This window comes from Onthophagus taurus, chromosome 5 (assembly GCF_036711975.1).
Source record: "Onthophagus taurus isolate NC chromosome 5, IU_Otau_3.0, whole genome shotgun sequence".
NCBI lineage: Eukaryota > Metazoa > Arthropoda > Insecta > Coleoptera > Scarabaeidae > Onthophagus > Onthophagus taurus.
In genome coordinates this window covers 10,391,074-10,406,562 of record NC_091970.1, presented here as the reverse complement: position 1 = coordinate 10,406,562, position 15,489 = coordinate 10,391,074, and the positions used below count along the sequence as shown (strand labels likewise).

The following is a 15,489-nucleotide window of genomic DNA, read 5'->3' as shown; positions in this document are numbered from 1 at the left end:
TATAGCCAAGATCGCTTACGGTCGAGGTAGCGCTTCAAATTCCTTAGAAGAATTTCAAGCCAATACACAATGATTCGTTTAAACTTGAAAGCGTTTTGGACAACGTCAATATTTTTTTACTCTCTATACCATGTTTCTAGGATTGTTGATGTAATTTTTCACCAAAGAAATTAAGCTTTTTTCAACGGTGTCTAAATGTTGAATACCAGAAGATTCATATACTGAAAGCAGATATGCACATAAGTTAGAGTCGGCAGAAATATAATTTCAGAAGCATTTAAGGGTTAATACTGAAGACGCACGGCAAAACCCGAAACTTGTTATTTAGCGTCAAGTTATTGTATGTATTTATTGAACTAAAACTAGAACTAACACTAGACTTAGAAAGTTGCGGGTTTAGTAATAAATGTATAAATAAATATCCAATCTTATGGTGCAAATGGCTTAAACTGTCACTAAAATTTTTGAAATACTTTATCGAATTTTTTTCTGTTAAATATAAAAATTAAGGACACGTGTTTGTTTAGCTTGAGGTAAAAAAAATAGGATAAAAAAAGCTTTAAAAACAGGTGCGATACCGAAACTGAGCTGATGAATAATTCAGGTTGCAAGGTGCGTTTTCAAAAATTAGCCCGAAGCTGATGATCTGTTATTCGTTTTTCTGCTTCTTCTTCTTAAGCAGGTTGCAACCGAAAAAAAGATGCGCTTTGTTATTTAAACTTAAACACACCTGCTTGTGCTTTGGGCGAAAAGATTTTTTTCGAATCCGAAAAGTTCAAATTAACGAGAATAATCTTTATTATTATTTTACATTAACTACTTCTAATTCTTATCGGAATAAAATTGAGAACTTGAAGCATCTTAAAAGTAGTTCATTTAACACTTAAATTTAATCTTTTTAATAACGTTTTCTTAATTAAAAGCGATCATAACCATCAAATTGAAACAATAAAGTGTTAAAGTTATTTCTTTCGTGATAGAAACGTTATTTTTTTTATTACGTTTTTCTACTAATAAAAAAAATCTTTTACGAGTTTTTTTATATCCCGTGTTTTAAAGTTTTTAAAGAATCGGATCAGTTGTAAAACTTGGATGGTATAAATTTTCGGTTTTGTATTCAAAGATTCTTGTAAAAATTCCTGGTAGCAGTGGAAAAAAAATACGTTTAAGGACTTGACGTAGCCGTAAAATTGATCCCCATTCTTTATTATTTTCTGTGTGTGTGCTATTTGTTGTCCCCCACTTTTTTTTTTATTTTTGGTTTCGGTTTACGTAACCATGTTTAACGATCGGTTTTTAAAAGCAAAACGAAATGTACGAAAGAAAAAAAATGTTCGGAAATTTACGAGGCGGTCGCGTTTTAGAATTTTTACACAGTGCGAGGTTTTATTACTTCAACTCCCTACCCTAAAAACTATTCTAAAAAGTTTCTATTCAACACCCGTTCTCGATTTTATTGTTCTATTTTGCTTTTGATTTACAACTCTTTTAACAACTTCTTTTTTTCTACTATTTTCTTTTTAAATTTGCCAGTTCGCAAATTTTAAGTTATTATCACCTTAAATTAATAGTTTTTTTTTTCAAAAACTCTTCAAAATTATTGAGATCTCGGCTTAATTAGTTAAAAGAGAATGAGCGGAAAAAAGAAGACTGGAAAAAGAGTGATAGTATAAGAAAGAGATACTACAAAGGAAGGAACTAAAGAATAACTTGAAAGTTGTGAGGAATTTGGTATTAGAAAGATGAGATTGAATAATTAATCAAAGAAGGGACTGGTTAGAAAGGACAAAGACTAGAGAATGCAAAATAATAGCAAAAAGAGACTGCAACAAACAGTGAAAGTACTGAAATGCGGAAAACAGAAACAAAAATTGGGCTAAGATAGATTTTTAGATAAGAAGACATTGGCCAAAGAACGAAAACTGGAAACAAACTATAAAAGCAAGACATGGACCAAACAGTGAAGGGGAAGACGTCAGAAGGATAATAGAAGAATTAAGTTGAACAGAGACTGAAAATGTAAGAACACTAATAACAGAAGAATAAAACTTACCAGAGACTGAAAAAAGGATCAGGGTCATCAAAAAGGAAGAGTCTGGTTACAGAAGAACAATGTTGAACAGTATTTGGTAGGTTAAGAAGCAGATTGAAGGAACCGTAAGGATAGGAGAGACTGGCAAGAGAGATTACAAAGGCAATAAATCAAGAAGAGGAACAGTTTGGGTAGAGTTTTTTTTATAATATGATGAGCAGTGTCCCCAGCAATATCCAAATAATTTCGTACACTGTAACTCTGTTTACTTTTTGGCGGACACTGTGTAGTTAGTTATAGGCTCATAACAATGGAACTATTTCCACTGAAGAGTATCTTAACCGTAATGTCTGCTATAGGACGCAGTCCTGTCTGTTCTGTCTCATTCCTTCTTATAATAAAGATGTCCAGCTTTTCTGCCATCATTTCGGCTATCTTCCAACTGTATGTTTGGTTCCTAGTCTTCGTGTCGTGTTCATCCTATTATTTCCTTCCATCTTACCACGTCCTACACTCCCAAATTTCTCATTATGTGCACATTTCATAATCTGTCTCGAGTTGTAATATCTTTATACTTCTTCTGATTCCCATTTTTGTAGTCCTCATTATGGCTTTTTGTGTAGGACAAACATGGGTTAAGATTGTGCCTTGCCCTATACCTGCACTCACCTTGACTTCTTAAAGAAAGCAACGTCTAAAGATTGCAAACGATGAGTTAACAAGATACATCCAAATTTCTGCTGTGCGTGGAATGTCCATAAAAGTACCTTCTTGTTATTGCTACAATTGACGTGATGTTCAAAATGTTTTAAATGTGTCTTTTAATAGTTGATAGTAGTTTAATAGTTTTAGCCATATCGGTCGAAAATTTTTTATTAATTTAACTTTTACTTGCACTTTTGAACTTTTTTGAAAAACACTTATCTTCAAAAATATTAATTTTTAGCTCGTTAGTGCCGGTTCCTAGCGTCGCTCTCTGGTGAATTTGGGTTACCTAGATTGGATCGGTCCAATTTGAGCAACCACCATGTAGTGCAAACTAAGCAACTCATAATTTAGTTTATGTCTTATATTAATTCGTATAGAATTAATAGCAATGAAATTATTTCACACAACTATAGAAGAATAAAAATTCTCTATCCAATGCTATAATAATTAAATCGATTACTTACTTTTCTACTCTCTCAACAAGCTATGGAAAACACGTAAATTTCTACAACGACTTGCTTGTAAACACAAAATTGCCACTGCTCGCTTGTTTTCCTCAGAAGCCAGCTGAATTCACGATACCATGTTCTGCAGGGATTACGCAACATAAGTTGTTTATATTAAGAATACATTACTTTATTTCAAGGTCTATAGAACATAAGGTTACCCAATGCCGATTCTCCTCCTCTGAGGGGCAAGGTGGGTCAGTGACGTAGCTGGTTCTATTAACAACACAAATATTTTATATAGACTGTACCACAGTATAGGCACGTATAGGCTATCTTTTACTCTGACTGTATCGAACCAGTGACGTCAATCTGCAGAGTAATAATCGATACTACAGAGGCATAGGGAATTAGGTAACCTTATGTTCTATAGACCTTAACTTTATTTATAGTTTTCAAGTTACGATGGTGGTCCAATGAAGACAACGGTCCAACATCGGCTACTCTCCCCTATATTCCTCTTCGAAATCTGATATAATGTTGCTCCTTGTTGTGCTGATGCATCCACGAGCTTACCTATACAATTAACCTAACATTAAAATCTTCAGCTATTAAAAAGCAATATAGTGTCTCAATCTATTTATAAAGTCTCCTGCTGTTCATATTAGTTTGCAGCATCTTGGATTTGTCACTGATTTGACTGATATCAGTTCCATAAAAACTCTCTATTTTGCGTACGTATTCAGCGTCTTAAATTATTGTTCTGTCGTCTGGAATCCTGAATATAACATATACGTGAAAAGATTAGAACTAGTCCAAAAGAGATTCCTTCGATTTTTATGTCTCTAGTGAATTTGCATGTTCTGCCCAGAACTGTATTTGCTTATGAATCCATCAGCTCGTTTCAAAAATCGACCTTAGCTGCTGTTGGGTCATGCCGTATCATTATCATTGTTAACATTACAATCAGCAATTCCTTATTATTTTTATTTTTTACTTGTTTATAGAATGTTTCGTTAATTTCAATCTGAATTTTTGATCGTTTATTTTACTTATCTTATTTTATTTTTTGTTACTACAAAAACTACTGATGTTATTTTGTGTCTTTATTATTTTGTTTTGTTCTTATTCCTTTCAGTGACACAGCTTTTATTGGCTAGTAATAAATAAATCTAATATCGCCTGATGAACAAGACAATGTTGTAAGGTCTTCCCTAAGTCCTCTTCAAACTTCACATTTTCATTATAGCCTCACTTTGTAAGCTTCTACTAAACGATCTTCACTCTGTCCAAATTTACTGTATTTTTATAAGTAGAAAAGGCCATCGTAATGCTCGAGTGATCTACGCAGTCTTTCCTCTTCACAGTCATTTTCTATGTGGCCTTGTGAATGCATCTGCAATATCTACGTCCTTATTCTCTTCTGTTCCAATGTTTTCCGGTCCCATTTGATGAGCGCTTTGGACTTTACTTATCTTTCATAAGCAGAACTATAAAACTACCGTGATTTTCGCATTAAATCATAAAACGCGTAATTCTTACAGTCACTTTAACGTAGTAAATTGTGCAGTCTCGCCCGCAAGCGACCTCGGCTATATTCTAGGTATCGGAATAGATTACAGGGCCTCGGCCGCAAATGACCTCGGCTTCATTCTCTTTATCGGAGTTGATTACAGAGCCTCGGCTTCAAGCGACCTTGGCTACACCACTTTAATATAGCAAATTGTAAAGCCTCGGCCGCAAGCGACCTCGGCTATAATCATTTTAACATAGTAAATTGTGGAGCCTCGCCCGCAAGCGACCTCGGCTGTATTCTATGTATTGGAATAAATTACAGGGCCTCGGCCGCAAGCGACCTCGGCTTCATTCTCTTTATCGGAGTTGATTACAGAGCCTCGGCCTCAAGCGACCTTAGCTACACCACTTTAATATAGGAAATTGTAAAGCCTCGGCCGCAAGCGACCTCGGCTATAATCATTTCAACATAGTAAATTGTGGAGCCTCGCCCGCAAGCGACCTCGGCTATGTTCTAGGTATCGGAATAGATTACAGGGCCTCGACCGCAAGCAACCTCGGCTTTATTCTCTTTATCAGAGTTGATTACAGGGCCTCGGCCGCAAGCGACCTCGTCTATAATTATTTTAACATAGTAAATTGTGGAGCCTCGCCCGCAAGCAACCTCGGCTTCATTCTCTTTATCAGAGTTGATTACAGAGCCTGGGCCTCAAGCGACCTTGGCTACACCACTTTAATATAGCAAATTGTAAAACCTCGGCCGCAAGCGACCTCGGCTATAATCATTTTAACATAGTAAATTGTGGAGCCTCGCCCGCAAGCGACCTCGGCTTCATTCTCTTTATCGGAGTTGATTACAGAGCCTCGGCCTCAAACGACCTTGGCTACAATCACTTTAATATAGTAAATTGTAAAGCCTCGCCCGGAAGTGACCTTGGCTGCAATCTCTTTATCAGAGTTGCTTACAGGTACAATATCATTCAGATAAATCATAAATCATTCAGAATGTTTGAATCAAAAATCGATTTTCTTATAAGTTAATGATTAATGAATGAGTATTTAAAAGTCGGATTTCACTTTACTGTTTCTTCTAAATGATGCAAATGGGTTAAGTTGATAAACGTTTCCGTCAACAAAACAACAAGTTTATTATTGAAAAAGGGGCCCGGCATTGTGTCCGGTTTGTTGACACAATTAGGGCAACGACAAACATCAGCCGAGGGAGTGATATATTAGGAAACGGGGAACGTGAAGAAGAAAAAGCGACCCTGAGGGTGCCCGTTTTGTGTACACAAATCCCTGTCGATACAGTTAATTAAGCCAGAATTTACGACTACGAGCTCCGAACACTCTCAGTAAAAACTGCGGGGCCGTGTTTATTTTCGATCTCATCAAACTTTTACACAACCTTAACTCTTACTCGATAATATAGATTAAAATCTCACCCCCGCTTTATTTTTCTTTTATAAACAAGCTGTAAAAGTTATTATTATGAATGAGTAATAAATTAATTTTTTAAATAAAATATGAATTAACCTAAATTATCTTAAAGATCATTAAAAATCCTTTAAAATAAGCCCAAACACGATATATTTACTCCAAAAGATAATCAAGTTATCCAAATTTTATTGATTTGGTGAAATTAAAAATGGCGGCTTTTTCAATTGTTTTTTTTTTATAATTTAAATAACTTCGTTGTTTTTAAAGATAACCCAATCGAGTTTGGGGTTATTTTAACGGATTTTTGGTGCTCTACAAGAGGGTAATGCCAAAAATTATTTTTTTTAATTTTTGTTTTTTAATTTGGACTCAAAAACCCGTTTTATTTACAACAGCAATCTCCTTCTGTTAATTATCACTGACTCTTCTTCGCCTTTACGACCTTTAAAGAACCCCCACGGAGTAGCACTACTATTTTGACATCTCCAGGAGTCGTTTTCTTTTTTTTCTCTTTGTCGAATCCCTTTTATTATTCTTCTGTTACATTTTCGAAAAACGGTACATTTCGGGGAACGGTTAAAACGAGTCGCGTGCATTTCAAGATAGTAAAAACGAAAAATCCTTTGAAATCGGTCCGAATTTTACAACCCCTTTAAAGGAAAGAAGTCGGGGTCCAAAGATGTTGTAAACTAAGAGAATATACCTGGTTTGAAAATGAAATAACGAAAAAGAGAGGCACGTATTTAAAAAAAAAAAGATTTGTAATAAAAATTAACTTTATAATTAATTTTCTTTGTTTTTAGAAATAAATATAAATTAAAACTGTCATCGTGTTAAAACAAATAATTTTTTTTACTGTTTAGTGTCTTTTAACGAGTCAATTAGCGAAACCGAAAACGTTTTGAAGGATAATTTACAGTTCGAGTTGTCATCAAACACTTAAAATTTTTTACTCAACTCGAAAAAAAGGGTCGAAACGTAACACTTTTTTAAAGACTTTGTTTACTTTTAAATTCCTTTAAAAAACAAAACACCTAAAAAAACTTACCATCATAAATTGCGTAACCTGTCCTTAAAAAGTCCCCTGAAAATAAACAGAAACTACAGTTAAAAAAGCACAAAAGATGTCTCAAAAAATACATTGACAAAAGCTTTTTGCCCCCGTTACATAATAAGTGTAAAAATTTTTTTGTAAAATTGCGTATAGCGTTTAAAATGCAATTGGCACAGCTACTGTATCTAATTTATTTGGGATTTTTTACTTCTTTTTTTTAATGAACTTAAAAAGGAACTTTAAGTTCATTAAAAAAAAGCCATAAATAGATTAACCGTTAGGTGAGTTTTTTTATTTTGTCTTAATTTAGCGTTTAGTGAAACTAAATTTTTATGAAAAGTTTGTAATTTAAATATATTTTACCTAATTCTATTATGAAAATTCAATTTTACATGTCTTTCTGGCGTTAACGTCACTTTTTTTTATAACTAGTGATGTAATGATTTCACTAGTGATGTAATGAATTCCATTACTCTTTTCATAACTGGTTACGTAAATAACTATTACATGTCTTTCAGACTTTATGTAACGTTACTTTTTTTATAACTAGTGATGTAATGATCTCATTACATACTTCATTACATCACTAGTGATGTAATGAATTCCATTACTTAACTACAAATTGATAAATTGACATTTGTCATTAATAGAATAAGTCAAGTTTCGAATAAAAATTGCTTTTTCAATGGAATTAGATAAAATTTTGTACTAAAACACGATATGCAATGGCTAATTTTGTTTAACTCACGTAATTATAATATTACGTTCGTCAAACAAAATTAGTCTTTTCATAACTGGTTACGTAAATAACCATTAAATGTCTTTCGGACTTTATGTAACGTCACTTTTTTTATAACTAGTGATGTAATGATTTCATTGCATCACTAGTGATGTAATGAATTCCACCACCTAACTACAAATTGATAAATTGACATTTGTCACTAATAGAATAAGTCAAGTTTTGAACAAAAATTGCTTTTTCAATGGAATTAGATAAAATGTTGTACTTAACACGATATGCAACGGCTAATTTTGTTTAACCCACGTAATTATAACATTACGTTCGACAAACAAAATTTGTGTTTTCATAACTGGTGACGTAAATAACTATTATCTACGACTGCTTGGATAAGTCATCATTACCGCACTCATTTGAAGTGATTTGAGTTACGTAATAAAGTTCATTACCGCACTGGTTTCATTACGTAACGCATTTTTAGCCTAATCAGAACAGATTTAATTTAATGAAGCGAGCAACAATACAAAAGAAAAAGTGCTATCTACTTACAGAGAAACAATACTATTTATTATAAACATTAATTGTTATGCTTTTACATTTCGAAACACTTATTCCAGATGAGTAAACATGTTGTTGAAACTGACAATTCAAAATTGTCAACAATCATTTCAAAATATTTTTGTAAATGTCAAATACACTTTTTTAAAGAAATTGATTTTTTAGTAATTTTTAGCAGTCGTAGATAAAATGCTGTATATCACACGTGGGCTAGAGCATAATTACAGTACTCGTGTGATTACACGACTCGGTCTATGACCTCGTCGTGCAATTCTTCACACTCGTACAGTAATTATATTTCTAACCCACTTGTAATATAAATAACTATTACATGTCATTCTGACTTTATGTAACGTCACTTTTTTTATAACTAGTGATGTAATGAATTCCATTACCTAACTACAAATTGATAAATTGACATTTGTCATTAATAGAATAAATCAAGTTTCGAATAAAAATTGCTTTTTCAATGGAATTAGATAACATTTTTTACTTAACACGATATGAAACGGTTAATTTTGTTTAACTCACGTAATTTAGTCTTTTCGTAACTTGTTACGTAAATAACTATTTTTAAACTAACCCCAATTTACCATAGTTTTCTTTATCAATATCACAAAATGTTCGATCTCAATTCTTTCCCATTAACCTTGTACAGAATAAAATTCATAATGACATAGTATTCGACTCATTGTTTATACACAGCCATCAATAAAATTAATTTAGATTAAATCGACTAAAGATGGTTTGACGGATTTTAATATTTCATATCTCAAAGAAAAGTAAACAGTAGAAACAAATTTACAGAACAAAAAAACGCAAACTGTCGTAAAAATGTCTCGTTTCTTGGAAGCGATTTTTTACGAGCTTTATGTTTATGTGTAAATGAGTAATAAGTTTTAAACTTATTTTAGGTATGTTGGAAAATAGACCAAAACAACCGGATGTTAACATTAAATGTTAGTCGTTCGATTGTGCAAAGAATACACCAACAGTTTGCTACAACTACAGTTTTTATCACAAACAGCCCGGTACAGGTGCTAAACGAAAAGCGATCGAATCGCTTTGACGTGATTTCTGCATTGAGAACGAACATAAACCGCTAGAATGCTTCAAAGCAGCCTTCAGCAAACTTAAGAGCAAGCGCGTAGACTTCCCCTGAAAACACATTAATTAGATAGTAGATTCATGTATGAATGTAGAAGCTGTCATTATGGCAAAAATGGTCGAAAGAAGTTTTTCGATCACATTGAGTTGATTTTGGTTATGGCTCAGTAACGTTTTAGGAATTTCTTTTGCATGACGTTACATAACAGAGATCCTAGAAGTATATGTGATGCCTTATACTGGATTTGTTAGCACTGGTTTTCTGTTAATGCAGAATAATGCAAAATCACGCACAGTAAGGATCGTAACATAGTACTTTGATAAAGTTGGTTTTCCAAAAATCGACTAGGATCTTAAAAAACGTCGCATATCTGCTGCAGCAACACCTGTTATCTTCCTGATAACTTTTAATTACAGATCAATGTTATTTTACTGCACAAAAAGAATTAGTTACCTGGCCATGAGAAGACACCATAGTGTTATTAAATACTATGCTGTTCTTGTTTAAGATTTTTTTTAAATTGCTTGATATTCTTAATGTTTTGCTTGTCTTAGTCAATGGTTCTTAATGTATCTTTCTTGTCACTCTTTTCTTCCATTTCCTTACTGTTGCCTCCTCTAAGGTCAATTTCGCTTCATCTTGACATTTCATTTCAGGTCTTTCTCTTGCTTTTGCTTAACCTGGTTCCCACTCAGTTATTGCTGTTCTTGTCTGCTATGTACATATACCTTCATTCTTTTTGTTCCTTCTTCTTGTACTCCCATATATTTAATTATATTCACTACTTTGTTTTTCCTACATTTTAATCCTCATTAATTTCGTTTTTTTTTTCATTTATTGCAAGACCAATTTTATTGCTTTCCCCTCTCAATTTATTATACGCTTGTATTTTTGTACTTCTTTGTTTGACTATTAAGACAATGTCATCGGCATATCCAATTTGTTGCTCACTATTTCTTATACTACCCCATTTATCTTATTATATGTTCCAATACTATATTAAAAGGGTGGCTGATAACGCATCACCTTGTCTAATTCCTCTGTTGCTAGTAATTTCAATAAGATTTCTTCATTATTCCTTTTTATATTAAGCTTGATAAAATTTTATATACAGAATCTAATACTCCCTTTAATAAGCTCTATGATAATAACATATAGGCTATGTATTTAGTCTCTTTTGTATGTATTTGTTTGCGTCTTTTCATTGTGTAATTCCTTAAAATATTTCCCCATTCCTTTCTTATTTATTTTCTCTTTCCGTCTTTATCTTTTACTGCGTATGGATTGTTCTTACTTTAGCGCTAACTAACGTTTGATTCCTTATTTTGGCATAGAACTGATTTGTGTTATTCATTTTGGCCATTGCTCTTTCAGCTTCTATATAATTTATTCTAACTTTCTTACTTTCTGCTTCATCATCTAGTTTCCATTGGCATCACTTGTATTCTTCATCACTTCCTCGCATTTCATGCTTCACCATCTATTATTATACTTGTTTGCCATCGTTCCCAAAGTTATGCATGCCTTAATAATGTCTACTCCATTGCTCTTCTATTTCATTCCTTTCATTTATTCTACTTAATCCGGTTGTCATTTCTTTGGTGTATCTTTTTCTTACTTCCGGATTCCTTCTTTGTTGTTTATCACTACATACATACATGGTCAATCTGATTTCCATCGTTCTTCCATTGTATCCACCATAACATTTTTACTCACTTCAATGTCCAAACATTGAGCTCACTATAACCAGGCTATTTTTCATTATTTCTCATTTTTCATTTTTCAATCCTATCATGTATTGCACACCTTCCAGCTTTTGATTTTATATACTTCTCCCTATCAATTTTCGCGTTCCATAATAAGTCTTCTAATTCTTCATATAACTCCTGTTTTTACTCTTCTTGGGCATCTTCTGTATATGCATAAAAAAATTCCTTGACAAAAATTGACAACTTGTCTATTACCTCTCCGCCTTACCTCTTGCAGTGCTGCTACATCAATTCCTTGCTTCATTAATTAATCCCTTAGTTACCTCCATCATGTTATGTTCCTTCCCTTTGTTCTTTTGCTCTTCTCTCTCTTCTAGCTTCATGATTCTATTTTTTAGAATCTGTTTTTCTTCTTTCCATTCAACCTCCCTTTTAACAATTTTCTGTCTCATTTAAAGAAAAGGACTTTATTTTATGGAAAGAAAAGAAAAGAAGATGGCACGTAGAATAAGTGTGTAATGAAGACTTTTCACTTTAAATTTAGATTTTCTAATTCTATTTTGAAGAGGAAGCATAGATGTAATATTATTATTTTTATTCGTAGTAGCCATTTCACTGTTTATTTCTGCTTCAAAAATTTGGTAAATGTAATAATCAAATAGTTATGTAAGAAATGCAACATCTTGAGATATCATAATAATAAGATATAATAGTATTGGTTTTCTAACATGGCAAACATTTAAACATTCTTTGCTGCTTTCTTCATATGAACACCGCCATAAGGTTACATAATGTATGGTGATAAAGCGAATGTAGCATCTTTCAGTGTCACTATGTTGAAGACCTTGCAATCGCAATAGTCTTTCCATCTATAACCCCCAGGCAATGAGTTTGAATTTTACATTCTCACTTTCGACCTTTTCCTTGTTTTCAACTATCTCTTCTCAATATACATCATTTTGATAAGTCTTACAAACAAATATTAATTTTTTTACTGCTATAATAAAGCAATAAATTATTTTCTAAGTCAAAAAGCACCCAGCTTTATTTCTCCTATAATGTTCTAATACGTATGTGATACATTATATACAAACTATATCGACGCATTTTCAGTCTGTAGAGAAAACTAAGTCATGTACTACATCATATTAGTGCCTATATCTTGTTATGCATTGCACTTGTTAAAAATTTGTACTTCATAATATAACAGAAGCTTTGTATCTACAAATACGTTAATGACCGACTTTAATTATGCGAATTCCTTTGACTTGATCTTAATGAAACTACCGCACAATACTATTGTGCTGCAATTGTTACAAGCAGTTTAAAAATTTCATTCCTCCTTCAAGGATTACATTGTCAAATATAAATCTTTATCTGCCAGGAATACAAGGTGCAGCAACAAGTACTTCGCTTACCACATCCTTTGATCTTTTTTCTCTTTTAATATTTATTTGTTTAACAAAAATATTCTGAAGCGTGATTTGAACTGAAAGCATTTCTCTAACTTTTGATTTTGACTCGTGTGTTCAAATCATATCATCAAATTTATCAAACAACAAGCAGACAGAATTGCAAAAATTATTTCAGTTGCAGATGAAATGCTTGTTGGATTTCGGCAGTAGATTAAAATCAACGCTAAGAAATATGCCACCAAAAGAGTTTGTGTGTATAAAACCGTCACTGCCAACACGCAGTGTTAGTTTCATCAATTCAAAATACTAGCAGGAACGTCACAGGAGATAATTGAGTCACTTCAATGCATTCTTAATAATGTGTAACTTGAAAACACGATAGTACAAGTACTCGTTCTCGACTCCTCAACATATTCTAATATGTATATGAACAATTTGGACATGCTGCATCATAATAATTGCTTTCCAATTCATGTAGCTCTCAAAAATCTTTATCTTATCCATACTATTAGTCAATTATCACCTTGGAGGTTAATGAAGTTTCAGACTGCTTCATTATACTTCCTAATATAACTATTAATGCTCATATGCTAAGTTGAATTTTGATTCAACAAGTATATACAACTGTTATATTTTGGCAGTTACTTTTTATGCTATCAAATATGCATGAAGATAATTTTGTGTGAAGTACGACAATATATTGTTTACAGCTCTAATTCAATTTATACTTACATCTTATTGATACAATTAAGCGACGTAAACGTTTCCTAGACAATCTCTTTCTCGTATTACATGTAGCATGTATTATAACTATATTGTGGGTTTGATAAGGTGTGGTGAATGAGTTAAAGGTACATTTATTGCATATAAATTCGTGTATATATTTTGTTTTGCTTTTTATTCCTTTGATTGGTTTGATTAATTTGAGTAATTTGCGACAAGTTGTTGATTTAATGAATGATTTAAAGTTTTTACATTTTACAAAAACCATTGCATCGTTTTTGTTGTTTTGTAACCAGATTCATCAAAATTCCAGTGTAGAAGTCTTCCCTGTCTATTATACAGGATTGTATGCTGATATGTATACAGAAGATTTAGTGTTTTTTTAAATCTATTACAATAGTCAAAAAGTTATTATTATTATTATATTATTCCATATCAATTCATCTCGAAATTCAAAACAAAATCCATGTAGCACATCATATACTCTATTATATCACTGAAGATACTTGAAGATGGACTAAGTTCGAAACTAATCTTGTGGAGCCTTGGGCAGCAAATCGTAATAATTTGGGATTTCAAAATCATTTATTGGGAGAACCCAAAAGTGTGATTCTTAGCAACTGGTGAATCTTATCTTAGCCTTTTGTCCTTAGCTTAATCCATTGATTTTATTCCTTACAGCTGTTGCTACAACCTTCAACAAACATATGGTCATGGACATATGATCATTTTTATACTATGACATAGAACTATGATAGTGTAATACCGACCTTACTTTTTCTATTCCTCTTCATATCACATTGATTCGACAACATTCACAAACATTACACATCAAATCCACGATAAATATAACCTCAAAACGTAACTAACTTGATGTTTAGAACCTGCACAAACACGCAATAACCGCTTTGGCAGCGCTCTTCGAAAAAGACGATCGTTTTTCTTGTTGTGAGGAAACGAGAAGAAGAACGTTTTCATCTCAATTTCACATATTTATTAATATTATTCACGAAAACTTTCTACTTCAACCCCAAATTGCAAATTTTCGGGATCACTTTTATTAATAATTATATTTAATTAAAACTTACCTTAAAATGTTAAATGTTTAATTAGTAATAAAATCGTTCAATTACCTTAAAAACGCACCTTTTACTTTCAATTCGAGACAAAAATAAGCTCGAAATGAAATCAATTAATTTTTTCGAAAGATGGCTGACTTTATTGATAAGTTACCATGACAACGGCAAGTTGGTAACTTTGATATAAAAAAAGTCACTAACTCTTTGACAGATTAATTCGGTAAACGTCATTTTTAACCTCTTTCCGTCTTGAGATGAGCCTATAAATTAATAATAACATACTTTTTAAAGGGTTTCCCACATACTTTTAAGACAGCAACCGATAACTTGTAAAAAGATAACCCCAAAAGCTGTGAAGTGACCGAAAAAAAAATTTTCCATCAATTTGAAGTGAACGTTTTAGCCCAAAAGTGCCTTTTTTTCTCTGTAGTGGAGATAAATAGGTGAAGGGTGAAAAAAAAATTTACACGTGGCCCCAAATTTTTTCCACTCCTTCCTTTTAAAGTGGTAGCAGACGTGATAGATACTTGAACATTTCACACGTTAAATTATTATCTATCCCTTGAAAGTGTCACTTTTAAAGAGTTTAATACAAAACTTTAAAATTAAAACCAAACAATTAGAGTTCTCTATAAACGAGGATGAGTAAGTAAAGATTAATAAAGATTTAATAAAGAAGAAGTCTTTATTTATTTTAAAGGTAGAAAATGGTTAAATAGAGGTTAAATGAGTTGGGTATAGGTTAAGGTTTTAATGTAAAGATGGCGCTTGAGGTTGTTGGGAAAAAGTGTGTTTAAATAGAGAAATTACGAAATTAAAAGGGGAGTTCGTTAATAAATACCTTTTTAAGTCGTAGTACGGCTTTCCCGGAGGCGATTCTGAAGGAATTTGGTTTTCAGGGTTTAATTTTGCGCGAAATATCTTTAATTTAGTTCATACGATTATAAACTGTCAACCACTCAA

The 15,489-nt window shown here is 32.5% G+C and overlaps 1 long non-coding RNA gene across 1 annotated transcript; it reads right to left on the bottom strand.

Annotated features, from left to right (window-relative positions):
* Positions 1-7,189: 7,189 nt before the first annotated feature.
* Positions 7,190-15,448, bottom strand: LOC139429834 (uncharacterized). The gene is made up of 2 exons (XR_011640395.1): positions 15,368-15,448; positions 7,190-7,225 (listed from the first exon to the last, which is right to left on the bottom strand). It is a non-coding gene; the product is annotated as an uncharacterized lncRNA (long non-coding RNA).
* Positions 15,449-15,489: the final 41 nt, after the last annotated feature.